The sequence below is a fragment of the Onychostoma macrolepis genome, chromosome 22, assembly GCF_012432095.1.
Source record: "Onychostoma macrolepis isolate SWU-2019 chromosome 22, ASM1243209v1, whole genome shotgun sequence".
Classification (NCBI taxonomy): Eukaryota; Metazoa; Chordata; class Actinopteri; order Cypriniformes; family Cyprinidae; genus Onychostoma; species Onychostoma macrolepis.
In genome coordinates this window covers 32,253,903-32,279,625 of record NC_081176.1, presented here as the reverse complement: position 1 = coordinate 32,279,625, position 25,723 = coordinate 32,253,903, and the positions used below count along the sequence as shown (strand labels likewise).

General features: G+C 35.8%; 1 protein-coding gene and 1 pseudogene across 1 annotated transcript in view; one reads left to right on the top strand and one right to left on the bottom strand.

Moving 5' to 3' along the window:
* The window catches only part of LOC131529982 (NLR family CARD domain-containing protein 3-like), a 257,033-nt gene that overhangs the window by 64,341 nt on the left and 166,969 nt on the right, over window positions 1-25,723 (top strand). The gene's annotated exons all lie outside the window — the stretch shown is intronic.
* LOC131529977 (NACHT, LRR and PYD domains-containing protein 12-like) overlaps window positions 3,818-25,723 on the bottom strand; it is a 274,625-nt pseudogene continuing 252,719 nt past the window's right edge.

The following is a 25,723-nucleotide window of genomic DNA, read 5'->3' as shown; positions in this document are numbered from 1 at the left end:
ATCAAGTCTTGCCACACTTATCATTCCTTGTGAAACTTTTGTCCATGTATACTGTCTCATATCTTTATTCCTATCTCTCCATACATCTACCAAATCATTCTGAATTATAATATTTTTTAAGAAAGAAGCCGATACAGAATGTGGTTCCTCATTATTTCTATCTAAAAGAAAATTAAGAGTACAATTCCAATCCCCACCAACAATTAAAAATCCATCCAAAGTATAACTTTTTAAAAATTCTCCTAACTTTCTAAACATTAAAATTCTATCTGATCCTTTATTTGGAGCATAAATATTTATAAAAACAAATAACTGATTATCAATCTTAGCTTTCACCATTAAAATACGTCCTTTCTCTATTTCCATTTCTGATAAAATGTTGACATTAAGGTGAGTTGAAAATAGAATCGCTACACCTGCACTGACATTTGTGCCATGGCTTAAACACATGTTTCCTTCCCACCACAGGTTTAACTCAGATTCATTTTTTATATCGCTATGAGTTTCTTGTAAAAACGTTACTTGAGTATCTTTAAGCCTAAAAAATTCAGATAGTAAAGCTCGTTTCCCCCCATCCCTCAACCCATTCACATTTAAAGATCCTAATCTAAGAATCTGCATTACAGAGGAGAGAGAAAGGAAACACAAACAATGACAGAAAAGCAAAACACAAATAAAAATAAATCCCACACCCATGTGCTTTATTTTTTCCATTTCAACAATTTAACGTTACCTTTTTGAGCTTTACGTACAGTTGTTAAAAACTTTCTCAGCCGAAATCTTTTTGTTTTGAAATGACGTCATAGCCAACCGTCTTCTGAGCGATCACTACTGATTTAACAAACTTATTAACATCTGGGAAGAAATTTACAACATCAACCTTCTTCCCTTTAGTTGAATCCAGAAACTCATTTAATTCTTCAACAGAATAAACGTCATCCAAAATCTGACTGCAATCAATCTCTGAAAACTCCGAACAATTATCACAATCTTCCATCAATTCTTCATCACTATTTTCATTCTCCACAGACACCTTTGACTGCAACCCACTTACACTCGGAACCACATCACCATAAACATGTTCATTATCCTTAACAGCAACAACATCGTCCTTCAAAACACTCGGGCCAACAGCATAATCACCAGCGCGCACAGATGAAATAAACTCACTCACCTCTGACTTTGAGCCTGGATCTACAGGACTTTGCTCGGCTGAAGAACCGGCCTGGGGAATAACGCTGGGTTCACCTGCCGAAGCCAAAGCCTCCGAATCCTCATCATCATAGCCCCTTTTGTCTTTTGTTTCTTTTCTGGAATCACATCCCTTACAGCTGTAGGCCGTTTTTTCCTTATCTAGACTTTCATTATTTTCGCTTCGATCGGTTCGCTCATCATTTCTGACGTTCTTTCCATTTTCTGATTGTTTCTTATGCGGACACGTGAGCTTCTTATGTCCCAAATCACCGCATTCAAAACAACGTAAACTATCTGTCGTTGCAAAAATCATATAGGAACTATCACCATGTTGAATGCGAAACGAGATATCCAAAGACTCAGATTGCGTATTTAAAAACATAAAAACTTGTCTTCGAAAAGACAGCACATGTTTTAAAGCAGCGTTTTTACACCCAAGCGGAACCATTTTGATGGATCCAGCAAACTTTCCAAAGCGACTCAGTTCTTTTAAAATTTGCTCATTAGAAATGAATGGCGGCGCATTTGAAATGGTGACCTTAATAGCAGGTGCACGCAAAGGCATTACTTGCAGCAGGGTTTCGGAAACTACAATTCCTTTTTCAACAAGGCTGTTTACGAGTTTCTCATCTTTAAAGAACACCACCACAGCTTTGTTCATTCTAGAGGCCGATACTATATTTTCGTGCCCTACAATCTCGCCCATCGCTAGAAGCACGTTTTCTACCGTGAACGCTTGATCCGAAAAAACTTTACATCCATTCTTGACAGAGAAACCCGGCGCTCCCTCACCTGAGAGAGACGCCATGGCTTCCTTTGTCAATGGAGAAGTCACACCTGTGTTTTTCTTAAAACTAAATGATATACCAAAACGTGATAAAAATAAACCCCCAAAAACATAAATAAATAAAAAACAACCCAATAAATAAATAACCTTGAAACCAAATTCAAGCGTAACGCTCTCACACCTCACACCACACTCACTCCCAGCATGCAAACCAGAGAGAGAGAGAGAGAGAGAGCGTGTGAATACCATCGCTGTGTCATAGTCGGTCCGTGATAACTGCGTGATAACAGGGGCGTAGCCATCATTTCAGAAGTGAGGGGGACTGAAATGTTATATATATATATATATATATATCAGAGGTCGCGTTAACCGAAAATTCTCCGTCATTGACAGAATTTTTTTAGCAGTGACGGAAAAATCTTTAGGCCGTCCGTCACTTTGGCAGATGACACACACTGAGGGTGATCTATTGTAGTTTATAACTGTAATTCCCAGCCCTGTCCAGTTGGTGGCGACTGCGCTCCAGTGAGGCAGCAGAGCGCGCGATCGTCTCCAGAACAAAAATAAAGGTCTTTTGCTGTGTCTTTGATTACTCACAGGTGAGTATAGTAAAGCGAATCGCTTGATCTGAGGTGTCTACAGCGATCTATCACGCCACATTAAAGCCAAAACGGTATTTATTGTTTGAATTTCCTAATAAAATGGACAGAATTTGAAACCTGAGACTGCATTTCATATCAAAAGTAACCATGCACAAAGTTTAGCCGATTGTCTAACGTTACTGTGCATTCATCAAATGAAAACAGCATCGATTGGGAGTTAAGAAACGATATTGGTTCATAAAAATAAGAATCTATTAAAACAGAGAAATCGGTTTTATTTTATTTCTTTATCCAGCACTAGCATATTTTGTTGTTTTAAGTGTCCTCCGCTGTCACTGACGCAGTCTCTCTTCATAAAGAAATAAATGCATGAGCCAATATGCTCGTCCTTTAGGTTCATTATTAAAAATGAAAACGTGAACAAAAATAAAAGCAATTAAATGGGTTATTATAATTAAAAAACGAAAATTAAAATGACGGGTAATAATAGATTATGACGGAATTTTTACGACCCAATATTAAAGTCTAACGCAACCTCTGATATATATATTTATATATATATATATATAACGTTACAATATAACATTTCTGTAATATATATATATAACCTACCTGTCAAAAGTTTTTGAATAGTAAGATTTATTATGTTTTTAAAGAAGTCTCTTCTGTTCACTGAGCCTGCATGATCCAAAATACAGCAAATGCAGTAATATTGTAAAAAGCTTTTTACTAAAAACAACTGCTTTCTATTTGAACACATTTTAAAATGTAATTCAGCATCATTACTTCAGTTTTCAGTGTCACATGATCCTTCAGAAAAAATTGTGATTTGCTGCTCAAGAAACTTTTTTTTAACTATTATTATTGTCGATATTTAAAACAGTCGAGTACATTTTTTTTTTCAGGATTCTTTGATGAATAGAAGGATCCAAAGATCAGCATTTATCTGAAATAAAAAGCTTTTGTAACATTATACACTACACCATTCAAAAGCTTAGAGTCAGTATTATTATTATTTTTTTTTTTGGAAAATAAATTATAGAAATGAATACTTTTATTTAGCAAGGATGGTTTAAATTGATCAGAAGTGATGATAAAGACATTTATAATGTTACAAAAGATTTCTATTTCAGATAAATGCTGTTTTTCTGACCTTTCTATTCATCAAAGAAACCTGAAAAAATTTCTGCTCTGCTGTTTTCAACATCATAATACCGTATTGACCCGAATATAAGACGACCCCCTTTTTCCAGATGTACCTTTTGGAAAATGGCTTTTTGAAAACCAAATCTTGTTTTTTCTCTCTCTCTGTAAAACACATTTTTATTAAATTATTTTCATATTGCATATTTTTCCTATTTTATTATTATTATTTTTTTTTTTTTTGAAGTATGGTAAATACTGGTAAAATGTACCAACAATGACACTGAAAAATATACACTTTTTGATATACCATAAAAATAACAGGTAGCCCATCTGAATTATATAACATTTAGGCTATCCATCTCATATTAGCCTACCAAAATTTTATTAAGAGTAGAAGTGAAATCGTATTGTAGTCTTCAAATCTGGGTACTGTCTTATGTTTGAAAATCACTTACAGAGGAAGTTTGGTCCCATCAGGCTAACATGACAGTCACGACTCTGCCGCTGTAAGCTTTTCTTTTTCTTTTGTTTTCACTCAAGATCTTTAAAACACACATTAACATTACATATTTCATGGCACACTCGTTTTATGTGTTTTTGGCGCCACCTATTGTTGTGGGTATATTATTGACATGTCAAAGTCTAGACCCTGAATATAAGACGACAGCGTTTTTTCAGATGCATTTCCAAGAAAAAAACATCGTCTTATATTCGGGTCAATACGGTAATAATAAATGTTTTTTTGAGCAGCAAATCAGAATATTAGAATGATTTCTGAAGGATTGTGTGACTGGAGTAATGATGCTAAACATTTAGCTTTGATATCACAATAAATTACAATTTAAAATATATTCAAATAGAAAACAGTTATTTTAAATAGTAAAAATATTTCAAAATTTTACTGTTGTGCTGTACTTTGGATCAAATAAATGCAGGATTGGTGAGCAGAAGAGAATTATTAAAAAAAAAAAAAAAAAAATTAACAATCTTTTCAAAAACGTTTGACTGGTAGTGTACAGGCAACTTAAATTTTTCTCTTATTTCTAGCTTTTAATTGGCTTAGAAATCAGATACACTGCTGGACAATAACCAATAATAATAATTTGTTTATATACTATAAACACTTTTTTATCACATAATAAGACAGAATAATTTATATACTGTAATAAATGCTATGTCAATTAGCACTACATTTTTCATATACTTTATTTATTACCTGGAGATGACTTGAAACACAAAAATAAACCATATATTGTCGCAATCGCATGTTCAATGTCTTCATGTTTCCAAATGTTTCAGTTTTTCTGTGAAAACAACTGTTTTCATACAGCGATAGCTGTGTACAAAAACAACAAAAACAAAAAAAAGTATATATAAAAAAAAGAAAAGAAAATTCACATTTATGTATAGGTTGGAGTGTTGAGTATTTTCTCCTTCCCTCCTCCTCCCTCTCCCTCTCCCTCTTCCCAATGATAATAATAATAATAATAATAATATTATTGAGAATATTTCCCATTGACAAGGATAGCCACATACAGACCCTGGGGGGAGACAGGGCCCCGATCTGCAAACGTCCAACACACGAAACAGACACACCTGCCTCAGGATTCATTATTCTTTCCTTTCCATCCCTCTTCCCATTTCCCTCTCTCCTCCTTCCCTCCCCCTCCTAATTCCTCCTTTTTCCTCATACTTCCTCCTTTTCCAGTCCTCCAACCATCCCTACACATCCCACTGTCGACCCGTGGTGGCAATGGCAAGTGACAATGGTTTGGACTGTATTGTGTTATAAATATGAGGATCTCTTTGTCAGCATAGGCTGGTTTATGCCAGGCGTGGCACTCCGAATTACTTGGAGGTGCCTGGGTGATAATGTTAAAATAAGAGTAACATTATAGTATAACTATGACATATAAGTCTTGAGAGGGTCATTAATTGGCTCAATGATGAAATCCAGCGGCGTGGATGAAGGTGTAATGTGTGAAGGTCTATCACTCGTGCTTTAATCTAACTCCAATTTTCAAGTGATCATTAAATTTAGAATGTGTTTCTAATTAGTAACTAATCACAAATATTGGTTCATTTAAATTGAGATATTTGATTATATTTGATTAAAAATGAATCTAAGAGTGAGAGGTGCATTCAGCACGTTCAGTATAATCATTGTATTTGGTCGTTTACATTTTGATTCTTACAGGAATCGTTCACCCAAAAATAAAAACGGTCATAATTTACTTCCCTGCATGTCGCTCCTAACCTGTGTGACCTTCTTTCTTCTGTGAAACACAGTAGTTTGGGTCTCATTGCTTTCCATTGTGTGGACAAAAAACATTTCTCAAAATATCTTCTCTTATGTTCCACAGAAGAAAGTCACACTGTTTTGAAATGACTTGAAGATAAGTGAAGTGACGACAGAGTTTTCTTTTTTGGGTGAACTATCCCTTTAACATGAAATGTTTTTGTTTGGCAGTATTTTCACACAGTTCTTGTGTTCAGTAATATAATAACACTCACCGTAGTTTCTTCAGTTTACAGTGTGGATCCTCCAGTAGAGCAGAAAGCAGCTTCACTCCTGAGTCTCCTGGTGTATTACAGCTCAGATCCAGTTCAGTCAGGTGTGAGGGGTTTGATCTCAGAGCTGAACTCAGAGCAGCAAAGCCTTTCTCTGTAATATAACATCTGGAAAGACTGCAGAGAAAACACAGAAAAAATAAAGATGAGTTAAGTTCATTCACCGTTTATCACAGACCCATGAATGAGGTGTCAAATCGACCGGCTCATTGAGGAGAAGAGTGCTGTATCTTTTCTAAGCGATCGGACCTACGATGTTCGCACAGCGGACGAAAAAGCAGGCAAAGAAAATCCCATAGACTTAAAATGGCGGAATGTTCATGAATTTGATTCTCAACTGTCACTTTCTCTCTCTCTCACTCACTCACTCACTCACACACACACACACTCTCTCTCTCTCACTCACTCACTCACTCACACACACACACACTCTCTCTCTCTCTCACACACACACACACACACACACACACTCTCTCTCTCACTCACTCACTCACACACACTCACTCACTCACTCACTCACTCACTCACTCACTCACTCACACACACACACACACACACACACGTCTGGTTTGCTATCCTTGTGGGGACTCTCCATAGGCGTAATGGTTTATATACTGTACTTACTGTATGTGCTATTGTCCTACACCAACCTACACCTAAACATACCCCTTACAGGAGACTTTGTGCTATTTCAGATTTTCAATACACTCCATTCTGTGTGATTTATAAGTGTTTTGAAAAGTGGGGACATGGGGTAATGTCCTGAAAAGTCACCTTCTCCTTGTAATATCTGTCATACCCTTGTCATTATACACATTCATGACCTCATTTGTCACAAAAACGTGCACAGACACACACACACACTCTTTCACTCTCTCTCTCTCTCTCTCACACACACACACACACACACACACACTCACACTCTCTCTCTCACACACACACACACACACACACACACACACATATGGGGTGTGATAACTGAACTTACTTTGCTAACTAAGCACATTCGTGTCGGTCGTCGCTTATCTTTCTGTGAGCAGAAGTCGTGACTGATGGCGTGAGATAAGAAGCACAACACTTTCGTTGCCCTCTTCTCGTGTGAAGCTGTGTGAGAAGATACGTGACGTCTGCAGTAACTTTTGCTGTGATTTTGTGAAATGTCTTAAATGCTATAAATTACTGGGGTTTTTGTTTTGTTTTGTTTTGAGCAAAAAGAAAGAAAAAACCTGTATGTTATAACATTTCAGCACCTCCAAATCCATGAATATTTCATAATCTTATTTAAATAGTTATTGTAGGAGCCATGCTTACTATCTTATTCCATTTTACTATATGTTCATTTAAATATTAGTTTGCTGCTTTGTTGTTAATGTTGTTTATTTCTCTGAGTGTGTGTCCTCTGTGGGTGTGAAGGGAGAATGTACCCCTGACAGGAGAGGGGTGCTGGTCACAGTTGCCAAGTCCGCGTATTATACGCGACTTTGGGCTTCTTTTTTTGTAAAGTCGCGGTTTTTTGGGCTTATTTAAAAAAATATGGTTGCTTGTTAGGGAAATCGGACAAGCAACTTTGTTTCTTTATTTATGTTCGCTGTATTCTCCAGTGCATTGATTGACACTCAGTCTGCTCGCAGTTAATATTAATATTAATATTGTTTCATGAATTCTGTGTTAGTATTCGAGAAAAACTGTAAGACAGCTTATTAGAAAACAAAACATTTGGAAAATTTTGGGACAAGATTCACAGATTTCAATGTACACTGATTATATAAAACTATACGGTCAGTACATCAGAGTTAAATTAAAGTGTTCTATGCATTTATTTCTGTTCAAAAGTATGGAAATTGATTTTTATAAATAAGCTTCAAATAGTCCTATTCTGAATCCTGTGGCTCTCTCTAGTGGACAACATTAATATCACAGCTTTTAGCCTCAGGTTATGTTATCACACAGGCTTTGATAATAAAATAAACTGCATAAATAACTACCTATGAGTGTTTTTCACTGTTTATAATTCACTTACCAAGAAATATCACCTAAAAATCAAAAGCAAATCATGAAGCCCTATTCAGCGACTAACATGCAGCTTTTCTCCAAATATATTCACAGTAACCATATAAATAAAATATTAGAATATAATAAATGTTAATCAGAGCACATGTGAACTTACTGGTAATAATTAATGCATCACGGCACAGTAGACCTAACTTCTGAAAAGTAGATAATTGTATGATTAGCAGATGTCTCATTTATTGATAAATAGTTAATAAATGTTTATACATAGGCCTATTTGACAATGTTTTGTTTCTGGTCTACCGCAGTTTGACACATTTTCATCAAATGTTATCATCTATTATCTATGTTCATGTGTTGATATCTACTGAAGTCTTATGATCGCAGTCGTAGGAGACAGATGTGTAATTCAGCTGCTGTTATCATGATCATTACCACCTTAAAGCCTTGCTTGGGGCAAAACAGGAGAAAGACAAATGATTATCAGTGTATTTATTCACACGTACGTTATTCACACGTTCCTTATCCAGATGTTAATCCACACGTACTTTCAGACGCAAAGTTAAAAAAAATCCGGTAACACTTTCTATGAAGCCCGTATTTATTATACATTATAAGGATATTCTTAAGGCATTATAATGAATGCATAATGCATTATAAAAAACCTTATAATGTGTTATAAAATGTCATGAATAATCATAACAACAATTATAATACACTATAGTACTTACGTATTTGTGGTTATAACTTTTAAGAGTATGATTATTTATAACACACAATGAACACCATATTAAATCTACTTCATTTATAATGGGCTTTATCATAGCTTGACATTGTTTATTTAAGATCTGCACAGTACCTTACTACATCTGCAATGTTTATATATATAACACTAATTGTATTAGTAGACTTAGGTCGGGGAGGTAGTAGGGTTGCACGATACACCGGTACTACGGTAGTATCGCGATACTAAAGCTTAAAAATACCCGCGGTGCCATTGCATTTTTTAAACGGTAGTATCGTCCATACGGTACCGTAAGATATGTTGTATGCACGGCAAGAACACTGTTTCAAACGTTCATTTGAACATTCATGCCAGCAGAAACATTACAAGTTGATTGCCAAATGTCTTTCTGCTGTGCTCTGTGTATACGCATTATATGGTATTGAGTGTTTCCCGATGCTTCAGTTCGGTTTGCAATGAGAAGTCGCACTTGCACGTCGTTGTTCATGCTGCAGTTTATCAGAAGAAAGGGTCTGATTCAGACCATCTTATGTCATTTTAAACAACAGCAGCTCAAGCATCACTTATTCAACATCATAATATCTTACAAGAAAGTATTCTCACAGTTTAATTAATTTGACCACTTCTAGAACATGTGTAATAGTTCGTTTCTGCTAACTCGGAAATTTCAAGATACACGAGCAAAAAAAAAATGCTCCTGACAGTTCGGCAATACGACACGAGCAAGAGTGCTGTTTTTGATTCTTTTGAATGACTCAGTGATTCAATCACGAACTTCTGCCACCTGCTGGCCGTTTTAAGTTTCCCATCTAAAAGTAGGCATATTACATTATTTTCCAACATATTTCTATATTCAGAATTTAGTATTTAAAACACTAATCTCATAACATTATTTATGCAATTATGTATAAATGCCACATCTAAATGTCACTTCATGCAGCTTCTGTGCAGTGCTGAGATGAGTTTTGTTTAGATTATTTCATGGAAAACAATAGCCAGTCATTCATTCACATTAAGTATTCAGAGAATAATATTGTCTGTTTTCACTTACATCTATTTATTTATTAAATTTTGATTCATTTTGTAGAATTGAATTTTAAATTAACACAATACTGCATAGTATCGTGATACTTCAGCTGGTATAGTATCGTAAGATATTTTTATGGTATCGTGACAACCCTAGTAGGTAGACTGTTCACATACTTGCAAAGTATCCTATACTCAGTTTGTCTGTTGAGGAACCATCAAAATAAAGTGTTATCATACAGTATATTCAGCAGACACACTACTAATACTCTCATGACGGCTAGTTGACATGTAGTTACAGAGTTACTTATCAACAGCTGTCTAAAGGGTGCCATCAAAATAATCAAACTGATATTATATTTTTTTTAAATGTTCAAAGCAAATGTGTCATATTACACATTCATCTGATCTGATATCTGATCTTATGGCTGTTTGAGAAAATAAATATATATTATTGTTATTATTATTACTTATAAGTGGTCTTTGTCTGCTTTAAGTAAAGTAACATAAGTAACGTGGCAAGATATGAGACTTATAATACATTATAACTATGAGAAATATAATCCATTGTAACTTAAGCGCATGGATCGTGTTCATTGTGTTATAAATCATCATACTCTTAAAAGCTATAACCACAAATAAGTAACTATTATAATACATTAAAACTGTTCTTATGAATATTCATGAGATGATACAACATATTATAAAGTTATTTGTAATGCATTATGCATTCATTATAATACCTTAAGAATACCTTTATAATGTATAATAAAGACGGGCTTCATAGAAAGTGTTACCAAAAATCCTTTCTTTGCTACGTCAAAATCTAACGAGTCAAATCTTTTTCACACACACACACACACACACACACACACACACACACACACACACACACAGGCGTAATGCTTTTTCTACTGTACAGACCGTATGTGCTATTGCCCTCCATTTAGGTCTCCACCGTGACACGAGTCCCCATGAGTCTGTGTGTAATTGCTTGTGGTGTTCCTCATTTTTAAATGAATACATGCTAAGTGAATAAATGTACATATTTTGTTATTTAATTTGATGTAATTCCCTCTTTTTTTCAATGAACGGCCTACACAGAATCTCACAGCAACTGTGGTAATAACAGGAGACCCATTTGGTGAGCAGCAGATTCTCCTGATGGTGAGGAGCTACTTGCTGACGAACCTGCCGACATGAGTTTACCTTACTATGAGTGCCTATTCAACATTATACAGAAAAGCAATTAAAAGTACACTAAAGTGCACTATTTTTCTACAGTGTCTGTTGGAGGAGATCATGGACCCTTTTCACAAGACGATGATGCATTTCAGCGGTCATCATCGTAAATCCTCGATTTAAAAAATAAAAAATTATATATATATTTTGATTTTTAAAAAATTATGTACATTTATAACACTATACTTTGTATTATATCACATTTGTATCAAATTACAAAAAAAAACTAGTTAACGCAAACGCAAGGGTGTTTCTAACGCAGTGTCTGTGGGAGGGACGGTAAATTTGACATCCTTCTCTCTTCTGACTGCTGTTATCAGTCTCTGACAATTTTTTTCCTTTGATTGAAAGTCGTGAAAATGCTATCGCAGAGTTTTTCTTTTGCTATTTGAGCAAATGGGAATGCAAAAAATATATTTGTAGTACTCTCCCATTCACTGCTCTCGAAGTTTACCCAACTATGACGACTTCCGCTGCTGAGAAACCCGGAAATGTGAAGGTTTATTAAGCTACATACAGCTATCTTGAGGCTTATCAATTTCTTAAAATGTCCTGTGTGAATGCGCCCAATCAGTGACCTCCATTTAGAACAGGAAACAAATTGTTACTATTGAATGCACTGTACATCAAATTTTAATTAAATATTGTAATTTAACTTATTAACTTAAATTGTACTATTTTTGAGGTACATGAAATGTGTTTTAAAGTTCTGAGATATTTGAGTCACATTTATTTCTTTACAGTTTTGTCAAAGTGTAAATGTTTTATGTTTTGTTCATAACAATATTAACACTATTGTGTTTCCATGAATGGGATTGTGATGTGCAGTATTGACTATTTAAGGTGATTATTTGAAATACGGATATTGCTGTTGTTTATCAATAAACAATGTTTGATATGCATTTGTTTTAGTTTTTCAGTTTGTTTATTAAAATTATTAAAAATGTCAATAGCAAGAACAATAAACTAGTGGGAGGGGTGGGGGGTGCAAATATTAAAGAACTGAAATTAGGAAATGGTGCCTCGAAGGTGGTTCCTGACCATTCTTAATAAAAGGGTTCCTCCAGGAAGCATTAAAGATCCTCAGAGAACCACCTCTTTTAAAACGGTGCCTAGAGGCTCTACAGAGGGTCCCTTGGCGGCAAAGTGAAGAACCCCAAAAGGTGCCTCCAGGAACCTTTAGTTTTTACAGTGTAGTCTCTTTAATCAAATTGGTGGCTTGAAATTTCTGGTAACATGTGATTATAATATTTCTAAAATCCCCCTCAAATTATCCAAATTTCATCAGCAAGCCCTTCTCGCTTGAAAAATCTGTTACTGTCACAATTTCTCTCCTCACACCTCTTGGAAATATAACTGCTTCAAATAAATCTTTATTTTTAACAAATTGTTTCAACAGAGACATTAATCATCTTATAAAAATGTTTGACAAATCTGGGAATCTTTTAACTTACGAACAATTCATGTCAACTTACAGTTTTCTCGTACAGTTTAGGGAACTTAATTCAGTTATTAAAGCTATTCCTGTAACACATTTTGACTTGACGTTCAATAAATGTCACGATGCAACAGTTCTCCACTTTTCCCTTAATTTATAAGGCAACTTTATGATGATGGTTTTCAAATTGCTTGGCATCTCCAGCTCCTCCATATAATCAATTTCTTCCATTACATTACAGCATCCACGCAAAAAGAGAGCATAACTCTGCAATGAATTTACATCCTCTGACTTTACTGAAGGCCATCCAAGAACCTTCTCTACATATGCAGCAGCTATTCTGAACTCATTGCCGAAATGTTCTTTTAACAATGCTTTGGCTTGCAAATACCCTCATTGTGCATCCATATGGTGACAACTGTGCACAAGTTCCCTGGGCTGACCTCGTGTGTATTGTTCCAGAAAGTATAAGCAATCTCGATTATGTTTGGTTTGGTCTTCTATTCCATGCTCAAACGCTCTGATGAAAGCTCTGTATTGCAGAGGATTACCATCAAACACAGGAATATCTCTTTGAGGCAGAGTGCTGGATTGTTGTTGTTCTACAAGGAGAGCAGTAATCTCATTTTGTTTCTGCATGACACTGCAAATGTTTGAAGTTGATGTTCCATCAATGTTCTGCATTACATTTGATGTTTGAACTGGTGACGCAGAATTATGGTCAATTTGTGGTGCGCTGTGAGTTTGCCGAATCACATTCCTTAAACCTCCTTGCTGGGAAGTTTTCTTTGGCATATATTCCTCCGCATGAGGGTTGAGAGTAACTTCTTTGCCACTAAAGGGCTCCGTAATAAACCCATTGCAAATCAACATCTTTCCACTGAACCATGTTTGTTGTTTTTCTTTTTCTTCGCTGGGCAAAAGAACCGCCACATAATTGTGCATTTCCCTTGCTTCATCTCTCAATTTGATGAATTTCTCAAAAGAACACTGCACCTCCTTTTCATATTCTCGGTTGGACATAAAATCTTTTATGATAGCCATTAAGTTCTTTGCCTTGTTTAGTTTACTCTTTCTTGTCTTTTGCAGAGTTTCCAACTTTTCCAATAATGCCTTAGGAGTGAGCTTAGTAGGCCTCTTTTCCCTCACAGGCTCCGTTTCCACTTTCTCACATGGCTCAATAGTCTCTATTTGTTCACCAGCAGCCACAACATCGCCATAATTCCCAACACTCATATTTGCAGACTGTAGAATTCATTCACCTTTGGCAACGTGAAAACTCAAGCAACCAATGCATTGAACTAACGCTATTAAATGTGTGCACACAAAATCATTCCTCAAGTAGCGCTACACATAACTTATTGACTTCATTCATTCGATTCGTCGCAGCTGCTCCTCGATTCACTGCAACGTCCAATTAGACTCAAATCCATAGCGAAGTCCAGTGATTAGTCCATTAAAATTTCAAAAGGTTCCAATGTAATGCGTGATAATCCACAAATAAGCATTTTTTGACAAATATAGTGACATAAATAGCCATTTTGTCACTTGAGGTGTTGTAGGGTGGTTTCTGACGCGTGAGATCCAAACAAGAAAAGTCATCCTCCAAATACTGCTTTACCAGATTTATTCATCACACAGCTCGTACAGGTCATTTCAGCTCACAGCTCCTCTGCACGGTGCACGTAAAATCCCATCCGATGCCTTTCCATATTCACCTCCAGACACGGTCAAAACATGTTGTGCTTCCCTCTAATTACACACCTGACTTTCTTACTCTTTGCCTACCTATATACTCATTAAGGCCCAGACTCCACCCAGTGGTCAAAAAGCTGAATTACAACAGACATTATGACTCTTACAATGTCTCCTAGAGGGGAATTTTTTCTGAACTCTAAAATTGATAATATTGTCTGGAGAAGAGCTTGGTTAATTCCTTTTAAATATTGTAAAGGAAATTATGATGGAAAATGATACCGGCGCAGCTGTGAGTATTATATCTGAGAAACAATCCCAAGCTGCGTTCTCAACAGAGTCACTGGAGATCACTAGAGTCACGCTGAAAACATACACAGGAGAGATTATGCCTGTGTTGGGACAGTTAAATACTCTTCAGACTGATTAAATTGTACAAGACTTGGTGCCACGGAGTACATGTAAATCATGGATTGGAGAAAGTCCTGTTAATCTGTCATTTTTGTAATTATTGATCTGTATGTTTAATTTTTATTTTAATTTAATGTACTTTAGGGGTGTGCCCAAAGCCGAATACCTTATACAGAAAGGCACAGATAATGGCTTTTAAAACGAATAACGGATAATGAATAATTCTGCATGAATATTCGTCTGAGGCTGCAGCACAGTCTGGTGTTTGCTAGATAACAGGTGAGCAGGGGATCAGCACGATATTTTACACAAACCTCTAAAGTTACGCAATAATGAGTGTGTGAAGTGAATGAATTTAAACTTTATGAATGAAAAGAGCGCAAATCAAACACCGCTTGCTGTTGACTCTCCGGCATCTCTCAGAAATCAGAGCTTGACAAGAGTAATATCAACTAAAATAATACATCATACACGTTCTGTTATTTGTATATATTTAAAAGGCAGTGATTTAAACCTTATAGGCTACGATATGATACGAATGAATGGACTAAGCACAGCGCGATCACCAATCAAACAGCCGTGTTGCACGTCTCTCAAAACCAAACCAGCTCTCTGTCAAGAGTAGGCTAATAATCAGCTTAGATACAGATACATTTTCTACTAGGCCTACATGTTTGCTTCTTTATCTTTTGATGGTTTGTGTGGCACACGCACATTATTTAGTAAAACATTATTTAAAAAGACTGCTTAAAGAGTTACGTAATGATAAAGTGTGCCTTGAATTAATTCAGTCGTGTTCAGATGATTACTAAACGTTTGTCATGAAAGCTCTCTACTTGTATGATCAATTTATTTTTAGAAATTAATTTTATATTTTATAACACTGAATAGAGCAAATAGTCGAAACACAAATATTTTTCCATAGGCTATAGCTACTGTGCTCTTTTTTTCCATACTTTTCCAGACCTGCAAGTTACTTGAGTGAAATACTTGTTTAAACTGCGCAGGAACCGGTGAGCGAAGGAAATCATGTTGTTTTACATTAAACCTCTAAAACTACAACGCAGTAACAAGTGTGTGAAGTATTGCTCTCAGTGTTGCTCTTGCCTTTTTCCATGCATTTCCTGGAAATTACCTAAATCAATTTCCATATTTCTAAACTGCATAGGTAACACTTTACAATAAGGTGTCATTTGTTAACATTAGTTAATGTATTAACTAACATGAACAATGCATTTATTACACTATTTATTAATCTTTGTTAATGTTAGTTAATTAAAATACAGTTGTTCATTGTTTATTCATGTTAACAAACACAACTTGTGATTTTAATAATGCATTAGTAAATGCTGAAATTAACATTAACTAAGATTAATAAATGCTGTAGAAGTATTGTTCATTCTTAGTTCATGTTTACTAATGTTGTTAACTAATGAACCTTACTGTAAAGTGTTACCACTGCATAGGAACCCTTACTGTTTTAATTGGAAGATACCTAAATATTTATTTATCGGATCACGAAGGTCCCCAAATGGGACTCGAACTCGCGTTCCTGAAGCATAACCGCACTGCATCTCAAGCACTGCCTATACAAGAGTATCGGCTCCGACTGTAAGAAGATATTTAAATAAACATTATAATCATTAAAAAATATATTTTAGTCAAACATGGCATATTTGTTCAGTGATAACTACAGAAAAAAAGAAAGGCTGTAAAACCTTAGACATTTTTTTAATGCTTTATTAATTCAATGCGTAAAACCATAGACATAATGGTCTTATCAAGTATAACTGTACGACGTTCTGGTTCAAGCTCCGCCTACTTCTGGTTTTATCCGAATACAGATACAGACACGAATAATTTTGTGATTGTTACAGATACAAATACTAGCTTTGCTGCACACCACTTATGTACTTCCCTGCATGTCGCTCCTAACCTGTGTGACCTTCTTTCTTCTGTGAAACACAGTAGTTTGGGTATCATTGCTTTCCATTGTGTGGACAAAAAACATTTCTCAAAATATCTTCTCTTATGTTCCACAGAAGAAAGTCACACTGTTTTGAAATGACTTGAAGATAAGTAAAGTGACGACAGAGTTTTCTTTTTTGGGTGAACTATCCCTTTAACATGAAATGTTTTTGTTTGGCAGTATTTTCACACAGTTCTTGTGTTCAGTAATATAATAACACTCACTCTAGTTTCTTCAGTTTACAGTGTGGATCCTCCAGTAGAGCAGAGAGCAGCTTCACTCCTGAGTCTCCTGGTTTATTACAGCTCAGATTCAGTTCTGTCAGGTGTGAGGGGTTTGATCTCAGAGCTGAAATCAGAGCAGCACAGCCTTCCTCTCCAATACTGCAGTTATACAGCCTGCAGAGAGAAAGAGAAAAACTTTAAATACTTTAAATCTTTGTTATTGATATTTTGTGTGACAATACAAATTGAAATAATGATAACAAGGTGAACAGTAGGATATTGTCGGTTATTAATCCCTTCCACAATCCCCCCATTCATATTAACTCAGATGAACAGAAAAAAGTACATTAAATAAATAAATAAACAATAACAAAGGAAATAAAACAAATATAATTAACCAATATATAAGTAAATTACAAAAAAAAAATCCCTTCCAACAGATGACAAACATTACATGTTGCCAGTTACAGGTGCACAGGGTAGTCCTTTAATATAGTCCAAAAAAGTGATCTCAAGTCTAATAAAAGGATTTCAGTGAACCAGAGAGTGAGCTTCTTAACTTTTCAAGTCTGATACAATAAAAACATGTCCTGTATCCACCTCCCAGCAAACACAGAACGCTGTGAGGACGTCGTGGTAAAGTTCCATTTTTAGAATCTTGGCTAACGTTCCAGAAACGTCGCGGGCACGTCCTCAAAAGATGGCGCTTGTTAGTCCCATGAAGAACGTTGTAGCAGCACTGGTGTCAAAAGTACTCACATTCATTACTCAGGTAGAAGTACAGATACTAGGGTTTAAAAAGACTTCTGTAGAAGTTGAAGTATCAACTCAAGCTTTTTACTCAAGTAAAAGTGTAAAAGTACTGGTTTCAAAACTACTTAAAGTATAAAAGTAAAAGTAATGTAAGGAAAAAAATGCCATTAAGAACAAAAGCTTAGGTCGCGCCACAGGGGCCTATTGTGCACTACCCCACCTCCTCAAAAAAACATTTTTCTAAAGGCCATAATGACTATAATGTTATATTAAAATATTAATGTTGAAAAATTTGGGTTGCACTAGGCTACCTGTTTCAGCCGCATATATGCCCATTAAAAATTAACGCATTTTAGTATAATGCAAATACATTAAAGAACCATATATGTGTACTACTGAGCATTAACGTGTTTCATGGAGCGGAAGATATGATGACTAGTTGCCTATAAGTATTGTAATGGTGCAGAAAGTCAAACTTCAGAGGAATGTCATCATTAACCTTTATTGGAATGTAAATGTACACCCAAACTTAGCTGCAGGAATCTGTGAGGGCAACGGACAAGAAAATTGCTGTACCCGGGGCAGGCTTAGTAACAATTACCCTTGTATGGTTGTCTATATAATATCAGGGGTGCACATAAGTTTTTCAGCCTGGTTCTCATATGAGAACCTGGAGATTTGGTTTGGTCCTCACACAGGCCATGGCATGCAGTGTGACCCATAAACTATAACTATAAAAAAAATAATTAATAATAATGATAATAATATTATTGCACTTCATTTATTTTTTTGTTTGTTTTTATATATACAAATTAACTAAAAAAAAACTAAATAATCAAGTGTGATAATACAAATGCAATTATTTCATAGTAAACTTAAAAATAAAATGTCAATATTTTTATTATTATCATTATTTTAATTTTAATTTTCATCATTTTCAAACGTAAAATCAGCGAGCTTTTATTTTGGCGGGTTGCCGCGAGTAAGTATTATGCGCGTCAGTGTATGAAATGTCACATACAGTTTTGCTTTGAAAACGGCAGCAGGTAGCCTAGATTATGCTTTCAGTTTGAATAGAAATCTTATACAGTACAGTTTGTCGGTCTAAAATGGTCAACCATGTCGGTACGCAAATGCGCTGTCAGAACTGATTTATGCAGCGCATGCGGACCACTTATGTGCACCCCTATATACAAGGGCGTAACCATGGTATAGATATTGGGGGGGTCCAAATGTGAACAACCCCCCCGCCATAAACATTACTTATTGCAAATAGTGGCACTTATCTGCACCTCTGCATTGTAATACATTATAAAATAGTATGCAATAACTTATTGAGTGTCATTTTTACATTTTATTTAAAATTATTAGGACAAAAGCCCTCCCTACACCTACCCTAACCCTACCCGATACTTTATGTTCAACTTTTTGATTATTTACTTCATTTTTATTGGAAAATAAATGCTTTTCTGATGTGATTTGAAATTTAAAAAGGGAGAAAAAAAGTTCGCCAAAAGGCAGATTCGAACCCCGGTCGAGCGTGTCAAAAGAAGCGTAACACACGCTTTACCATCTGCACCACTGAATCTAACGAATGATAACCGTCTTTTGCTAATTTGACCATCCCAATAATACGTTTGTGGGTGGAATTAATGTAAATAGCCTCTGTCAACAACATGGATATTGGCACTTAGACACTCCGATTTTTTTTTTTTTTATTCCCAACAATTAAACAGTTGCCCACAGAAAAAAACAGTGACAGCCCCACTTCCCGCGCCTCTGTTACCGTCTGAAAAAAAAGGCGAATGTCCGCCTGTTCGTCCGGTCCTGCTTCTTTGTTTTAGCTCCTACCTTCATTTCATTTAAGCACCAGTTACAGTCGGACTGAGCGGTTTTTTCAAACGATGCCGCAAGCCGGCGTTTACGTCCCCCCCAAAGTATATGGTGGTTACGCCCATGCCTATATACAATAAACATTAGTGCTGTCAAAATTAATGATTAATCGATTAATAAACTCAATCCTGATACCTTCCTGGTTTGTACTATGCTCAATTCTAAAGCTAATGGCAACAGTCACATTTAACTAGAAGATGTAACAAACACTTTGGACTCAATGCTGTATGTACAACAACAGAGTAATTAATCTACAACAGTTACATTCCGCTCGAGTTCTCTTCTTGAGTCTCTGAGAAGGACATCTTCGTACTTGGCTACATACGTCTGCTGTGTCCAGTGTTGGGGGTAACGAGTTACAAAGTTAGTATAGCCTACTTATCACAACATTGTCAATCGCAATCGCTAATTTATTCAAACGTCTACCGAACTACTTACTGTAGCTTAATTTGCGGAGGAGAAGAGAAAGCACCTGTTTGATAAATGAGCCAGTAGTGGAGAAATAATAACTTTTAAGAAATAATCTTTTTTGAGTAACGACCCCAACACTGTGTCCTTGCTGGAATGTGAGGTGATTTGTGTCATGTGCAGGTACAAACCAATAGGGTGTCGGAATGGTATATGTTTATACCTCTCATCCAACCACAATCAGATTCACTCTCTCCGGATGGCGCGATTTATCCGGATAGGTTTTTGTTTTTTTTTGAACGATGACAAGCCGGAATGAAAACAAGCTGAAATGAAATAGGAGTAACGAGGCTATTTTTTTAATATAAGGAGTAGAAAGTACAGATAATTGCGTGAAAATGTAAGGAGTAGAAAGTACAGATAATTGCGTGAAAATGTAAGGAGTAGAAGTAAAAAGTCGGCTGAAAAATAATTACTCCAGTAAAGTATAGATACCCAAAATTTCTACTTAAGTAAGGTAATGAAGTATTTGTACTTCGTTACTTGACACCTCTGATTGTAGCGACGTGGTCAGCTGGTCTTCAGATAACTTTTCATATTATTGCACTACATGTATTATTATGTTAAAGGGTTAGTTCGCCAATTTAAGACATGAAGTTGTATGCAATCCTTACCAGCACTATAGTGCATACACACTGACCCACCCTTTAGTCACCTCCCTGGTCAGAGTTCTGGCCGCTGGAAGACAGCAGCGCGGATTGATAGAAATGGAAAGAAAATAGTGCCGATTAAAACTGAGGTATGAATTTTGTCAGGCGTGTTTTTTGTGATGTAAATTAATCAAGCTTTGAAACGCAAATCATTTTTTCACGTAAAAACGCACAGTTTTGAGGCCCGGAAACTAACCGAGTACTATCTTGAAAACTTCCAGCAGCCAGAACTCTGACCAGGAGGTGACTAAAGGGTGGGTCAGTGTGTATGCACTATAGTGCTGGTAAGGATTGCATACAACTTCATGTCTTAAATGGGCGAACTAACCCTTTAAGATACCATTTGGATAGCCTATATTTTGGGAATTATACTTAATTCATCAAGCATTTTAAAAGATGACATGACTAATTATTATTTCTAGACATATAATATTTGTCATCAAATTAAGGACAAAACAAAAACCAAATAGTTTGCTTAGCAAATGGTGATCATTGTTAATGACATGTTTGTGAATGACTGAGAATGAGATTTATTGAAAGAGGGCACAGGACAAATTAACATTTAAACCAGCAGCGCGCGTCACTGTCTGAGTACTGCAAGAGTGCGCGTGTCCGTCATTAATTAGACCGAGGCTGCCGAAATCATGTTCAGTGTCTGTGGGATTAATAATTGCGCCTTTCCCCCTCAAGTGACAGGCCTGTAAATTGTGTCGTCTGCTCGTTAATGGTGTTAATGGTGTTTTTTACATGCATGCTTTTTATGCTAGTTTCATTCTCAAATAGATCTGATAGTTTCAACAAATATTTAATAAACAAATGGTTCACTTTTTTTTAGGTCCTGACTGCCACCAGTTGAGTCAATGATTCAGTGAGTTGCTTGTAAGAAAAGTTGCTCATTTGTTACCACCTAGTATTATAAATGTTTTATTCATTGCTGTAAAACTAAGTTTTTTGTTTTTTTTTAATCATCAGGTGGAGAGACAGTCTGGGCAGCAGCAACAAGACAACTATTACAAGTAGAGATGGGTTTCAAGAACTGGTACTACTTTGGTTCCTGACTTGTTCAGTACTGAAAAAATGGATATAAGCTACAGGATCAATAGTGCTGCTATCAGTATTTTAGTAACGTTGATTCATTACCCTTTAGACACAACCACACATCATCCAAACCATCTCCAAGTGGATGGCTGCAAGGATCCAGGATCAAGAGATCATTCATCATGAAGACTGTTCCATAGCAAGCAGCGAATCCTGGGTGAAAGACTAAACCTGGTTGTTTCAGCATCACTCAGGCAAGACTAAATACATTTAAACTGATTTCAGTAGGTTATATGTTTCAGGTCATCCTGACCATTCTGTTGTCCTGGATTTGAAGACATGCTGGAACTGCATTTCTCATGGTTGAAAGATTTGTGCAGCGGTATCCAGACATATAAGCAGCCTTCCTGGACCCACACGACTAAAGGCTCTGGAGGAGAGACAGGTAATCCACAGGGTTGGATTTAGGGATGCAATGATACCAATTTTTCAGAACCGATCCGATCCCAAAAACTCTGAGTATCTGCCGATACGGATCCAATATCAGTGCAGTTTAAAAATAAAAAAAATCAATGTAGAATTTCTATACTTCTGTGTGTTGACCTGATCATCGCTCTTTTGTGTGTTAAACACAATCTGCTAAATGGACAACTTCATTTTAATGAAAAATAACAAATGAAAAAATATATAATCATAATCTATGACAAAAATACTATTATAAACTAGATTACTGGATAATTCAGCAGCAAAAGATACTCTAGAAAAAGCATGGGTGCACAATAATTTGATAAAATCTAAACATTTAGTGAAACATTTTAGTGAAATTAAGGCCGTTCCACACAGAGCGCAATGCGAATCGCCGTCGACGGTGCTTTCACACTGAGCGAGAAACGATTGTTCACCTTGTGCTGATTCACGCCTGCACGCTCTGTGGCGCTGACCAACAATGTATTTTTCCTCAGATGTGTATCTCGTATATGGATTTAACATCGTCCGCTGCTCAATATACAGCATTACATTTTGATAAATAAAGTTTGGTTCTACACCAGAAACACAAATATCTTTAATACTTACAAGAATATCCTATAATATAATTAGAGGTACAATTAGCATCAAGCTACACTTGAAAATTGATGAAATTATTAATGTGTTTGTTTATAAGTCACTTTAAACCATCATCGAGTGCTTCTAATAACTTCAGATTGTGATCTATAGTTGATTTTGATTATAATAGGCAGACTCGTTGTATGTCATCAACATCCTTTATTGTTATAAAAATACCATGAGCTGTATACAAAACACATACAGAAAATATTTAGTTATAATCATATGTCTATTTGCTTTCATATAGACTTGGTCGGTGTCGTGTCGTAGCTGTGTGGGCGGAGTCAGCGAGGGGGAAAACGAACCTTTCCCCCTCATTGGAGAAGCATGGTGTTGACCCAGAATGGTGTACATAAAATCATTTCTGCTGCTCGACTGAGCACGATACGTCGAGAAACTGAGCCGTATTGTGTCGGACTGTCCGTACGGTATCTGTGACTGGACAAACGACCCAACGAAATGACCAGAGGTGTCGTTTCCCGACAGTTTTTGTTACCTGATTGAGTCTCCAGGCAAGAGACAGCTTACTACAAGCCTATACGTGACAGCTTGTGAAAGTAAACATTTGTCGTTTTGTTTTGCTTAATCTTAATAAAGTGATAAAGACTAGAGTAAAAGCCTGTCATACTTTTCTATTTATATATAAAAAATAATTTTAACATGGACAAAACATAGGTAACATGAAAGGTCTACTGAAGTGCCTTGAAATGCACAGCATTATGTGGTGTGTGCTAAACGTAGCCTCATCATTCTCACAAATACACGCCGTAAAATAAAAAGATATAACCAAAAAAAACATGGTATATAGATCAGTGGTAGCGACACAAATGTGCAGCGCGTGCGCAGAATGATGTGCTTGAAGCAACACGGAGCGCTACACATAGAAATGTTCAAAGCACAAAGGAAAGAGATATTGGTGTGTAGCAGGGCTCGACATTAACGCTTGTCCGGGACAAGTGCATGTTTTGGACGGGCAAGTGAAAGAGAAATTTACTTCCTCAATCAGACAAGTAACTTGAAAAAGTCAATACCAGAAACAATAATAACTGCCTTTCTTTATGATACAGCCTTTTTTATAGGGGTGTGCGATATATATCGTTTGCGATAATGTCGTAATTGTTGTTTTAACAAGTATATTGCAAGAATCAAACAAAACACACTACAGAGTGCAGCATACATTACGTAAAGACTAGCGCACGAACGAGCGCGTTCTTTCACTGCATGATTCAGTATTAATGCATGAAGAATGATCAGAAAACTCAAGATATGGGGGAGGAAAATGTATATATTTATATAATTTCATATAGTTAAACAATATCACACGAAGATCGAGCACCGTTTTTTTTTTTGCTCCAAAAACCATCATGATTACAAATGTGATTTAATAACAGTTCAATAAACAAGAAGTTAACATTAAGAGACTTACGTTTTAGACACCATATTTCCTGTTTTTGCTTTGTTTCACCAACAAAAATCACTCCACACACAGCCACAGCACTGTTTTGCGTCTCTGAGCAACATGACGGTGTTTCGTGCCTGAATGAATCAACTGTTTAAATGATTCGGTTCAGTCGCAATGACTCGCTCATTAACAGTGACTTGCTGTAACCTACTGGCGGTTTTAGTTTCACATTTACAGTATTTTTTATTTTTAAAATAATTTTAAATATCAGTATTCAACGTTTTATGAATCAAAACATTATTTATTCATTTGTAACTGCAGATTAAAGCATCCCATGTCCCTCAGAGCTGCATTAAACAGTGGGTAAATATATCTATTCCACTTCAGATGCAGTTTCTGTGTTTCCTCTACATTGCAAAGATGAATTTTGTTGATACTGATTTCATTTGTTTGGTAACAGCCTAAATGTCTTATTATACTAATAGACTGATTGAAATGATCTCTAATTAAAAAATGTAAAATTTAAGTTTGAAAATTCATATATAAAAAAGTAAATTTTAGCATTTTATTTTTAAGTTTAATATAAAAAAAATTGTATTTGTAATTAATACTCCCTTTTTATTTTAAAATCTAATAGTATTATCACACTTTATTTTTTCGTTATTTTATTTAAAAAGAAAAATCTAACTAAATAAACTAAATGTGTTTCGTATAACTACAATAAATAATTATATTTATAACTCAATTTTTTTTTTTTTTTAAATACTCATCTGTACCTCACACTGAACACTTGAAATATAGTGCACAAAACTTTATGGTGCTTAATAATGTTTTGTGCCTTTCGTGGGGCTTAAAAATAGCACAGAATAGTACACGCACAATAATGGATTTGGATTGGTCTCCTCTGACCGATACTCGATCCGGCAGAAAATGCCAGTATCGGAGCCGATACCGATCCTGAGTATCGGATAGATGCATCTCTAGTTGGATTTCACAATTCAGTTACTCATAGCTAGATAGATATCAATTAATAGTCTAATTCCAGAGCCTGTGAGAGATTTAGTTTTTCCCGTCAGGAGGAATTTTGTTGAAATCGTTGATGTTCATATGGTCTTGTTATGAGAAAAATTACGAGCTGAGCAGAGTACCTTATGATAGTGGTTTTCAATTCTGGACCTGGGGACACACAGCACTGCACATTTTATACATCTCTCTTTACTGACACAAGCTTAGTTTAGTTCATGGAGCTCTTTCCTAAGGAGCTGATTATCTGAATCAAGTGTGTTTAACAAGAGAGACATACAAAGTGTGCAGTGCTATGGGTCCCCAGGACCACAATTGTAAACCACTGCCTT